Raw genomic sequence first — 3,379 nt, forward strand, 5'->3', positions numbered from 1 at the left:
GCCGAAAGTGAAATGGACTTGAAACACTTACTGATGAAGATCTAAGTCTTAAGTCTTCAGTAGAGAGAACACTTCAACATGAAGAAAACAAAAATTGTTCCAACTAGACCAATAAACAACATAATTATAAACATATGAAAGTTTAATGTTGTCAAGGATTTCATTTTACTTTGATCCACTATCAATGCCCATGAAAGTAGCAGTCAATAAATCAAATAATGCATTGAATTGGGCAAATCTGCTGCAAAATTCTTCTTGAAAATGTTAATAAAAAACAAAAATGTCACTTTAAAGAGTAAAGTGTATCTTATCCTAGACAAAGTATTTTCAGTTACCTCTTATGCATGTGAAAAAAGACAATGAGTAAGGAAGACCAGAGAAGAATTGATGCATTTGCATCATAATGCTGGTGAAGGATATTGAATGTACTATTGACTGCTAGAAGAATGGATAAATATGTCTTGGAGAATGTACAGCCAGAATGTTCTTCAAAAGTGAGAATAGCCCAAATTTGTCTCTGATACTTTGGTGATTTTGTCAGAAGAGACCACTCTGTCTAGAAGAATATCAAGCTGGGTAAGTTGGATGGTCAGTGAAAAATGGAAAGACCCTCAATTAGATGAATTAACACAGTGGCTGTGATGATGGGCTCAAGCATGGCAACTATTGTGAGGATGGCACAGTACAGGGCAGAGTATTGTTCTGTTGTACACAGGGTGGCTATGAGTAGGAAATGAATCTCTGGCACCTAGCAACAACCAAAAACTTAGGGACAGATGCTGTCTATTTGCCTTATGGAATTCCCAGTAGTATGCTCTCATGTGGAAGAGTTAAATATCTAGACATAATTTTTACAGACGCTTGTTATGGACTTGATATCCCATTATAATAGACTAAGCATGAAACAGCACCTTGGTCACTTAATAGCCCGGTCAATTGCCAAGTATCACAAAACTAAAGCTATTACACAGGACATGTAGACCAGAAAGAATTGGCAAACAGGTTAAAAAGAAGAAATTACCAAAGTAAAAAGTGTGTTTCATCCATAGAATATCTCGGTTATAGGGCTCACCTGGGAGCTCTGGTAGCATAATGGCTAAGGCACTTGACTGCTAACCAAAAGGCTGGTGGTTCAAACCCACCAGCCACTTCTTGAAAGGACGATGGGGCAATCTACTTCCATAGTGATACTGCCTCAGAAACCCAAAGAGGGGTTGTTATGAGTTGGGGCCGACTAGACGGCACCAAACAACAACAACAACAGGGCTCACCTACTATGAAATTGAGGTAGTATGGATCAGCAAACCAATCACAGCAGCCACTGAAATCATAAACTGTTTTGAATTAGAATTAATTATATTGTTTTTGCAATTGCTTCTGACATTCCCTTCAGTCTTTTTGGTCATCTCTTTTCTTTTCATGATTGCTATCCATCTGACTTTCTAATTATTTAAAGACATACCATTTATCCAAACCTGATGAATTATCTATAATGTCAGTTTTCCTTGAATTTTAAAAGATGGACTTTAAAGTATTTTGAAAGGTATTTAAGCTGAACTGTCCATTCAATTTGGTGTTGAAGTCTCAACTACATCCCATAAGAAATTGCTGAGCATTTAACTGTTAAGTAATTTGGCCAATTTGTTTAAGATGATGGTGACTATTAAGGATGAAAGACAGTAAAATAGAGATGTACATATCCCTCAGTTTTCTCAAAGAAAGCAAGTGATACCTTCAAGAAAAAAAAAAAAAAAAAGATATGTTAATGGAAGTTCTCCCAGACATTGATTTAAGTAGATGTAGTTACCCAAGGAAGAGCTCTGGTAGCATAGTGCCTAAGGCACTTGACTACTAAGCAGAAGGCTGTCAGTTCAAACCACCAGCCACTCCTTGGAAGGAAGGTTGGGCAATCTACTTCCATAGTCATACTTCCTGGGAAACCCAAGGAGGGGTCCCTATGAGTCGGGTCTGACTCGATCACATGTAACAACAACAACAACAATAAGTTACCCAAGGTACAGGAAAGTGTGATAAGCCAATCTCAGCCATCTTTAATATTTAATAATTTCAAGATTTCAACTGCTGAATAGTTCTTCCCAAATATCTGAAGATTGAAGCAGAGAGAAAAAAAAATTGTATTTATACTTAAAGAACGTGTTTTCTCTCACTTAAGAGGAAGAAACTATAGATATAATGATGTCATAAACTTAATTATTATACAATAAATTTTAAGTAAAATATTTGGTTTAATAAACATGATAAACATTGTAACTTTATTTAAAAAAAATAAAATTCCAACAATCACTAGTTTTGGTCAAGGCCAGAATTGTGATAGACTTGATGAGAGACACATCATTTATGATAGGAGAGAATTTAGTTTACATAGTGCTTCATGTAAGACAGATGTAAGATGAAACATTACAGTCAGATTGGTGAAACAAAATCGTTCAAATATGTGATGAAATATTTAATAAATGAGTATCAGATATCTAAAAGGAATTATTGATATTTTAATATTTTATTCAATTTTATATAATTGTAATAATAAATTCCATAAAATATTTTAATTCATTGAGACCAATGCTTGATTCTTTCATATCACTAGTAAATTTCCCAAAAGAGGGTACAACAAAAGAAGACAAAACAAATCAATTCACAAATGTGTACTACCCTTAGTTTATTGTCTTCTTTAGGTCACTGTATCTAAAACTAAATAACAGATATTTGACTAACTATAACTGTGAATAGCCTTGGAACATATATACAATACAAATTAGACCTTGCTGAATTTTGGGAAATGCTGCTGATATAAAGCAGAGTATTTCAAAGCACTTATAATCCCTAGCTTTTGAGACCAACATGCATAGGATTAAGTTTTTGGTAAAATTTCAATAATGACTGAAAGATTGATGACAGTCTAGAGGAGGAGATTAATTGGAATGGTATAAGAACACATTGACAGAGATGTCACTACTTCACTTAGTCATAAAAGAACAGAATGCTGCTAAGAGGAATCCAGACATGATATTGAATAGCAGAGAATATGAGAGAATCAGAAACACAGGGAGTGGCATATCCTGCTTGAGATAACAGAATACACTCAAGTGCCATCAACAGACTGGATACATTTTTTTTTTTGGTGGGGGGAGTAATGGGAATGCCTGGAATTGAGAAAATGACAGACAAATTCATGTATCTTTTGACTTAATATAATAATTACATTATCAAAAGGCCAGATAGAAAATGTCCCTATATCTTTAGGTTATGGGAATGGAGAGGCGAGAGTAATTCACAGTCAGAAAGAACAGCTTTCTATTCACAATGAATGGAAGTTCTAAGCTCCAAAGCAAAGCAACAGCCTCAAACTTACCATGATCAT

Source organism: Orycteropus afer, unplaced genomic scaffold (genome assembly GCF_000298275.1).
Source record: "Orycteropus afer afer isolate SDZICR_OR568_19922 unplaced genomic scaffold, OryAfe1.0 scaffold00782, whole genome shotgun sequence".
NCBI classification, from domain to species: domain Eukaryota; kingdom Metazoa; phylum Chordata; class Mammalia; order Tubulidentata; family Orycteropodidae; genus Orycteropus; species Orycteropus afer.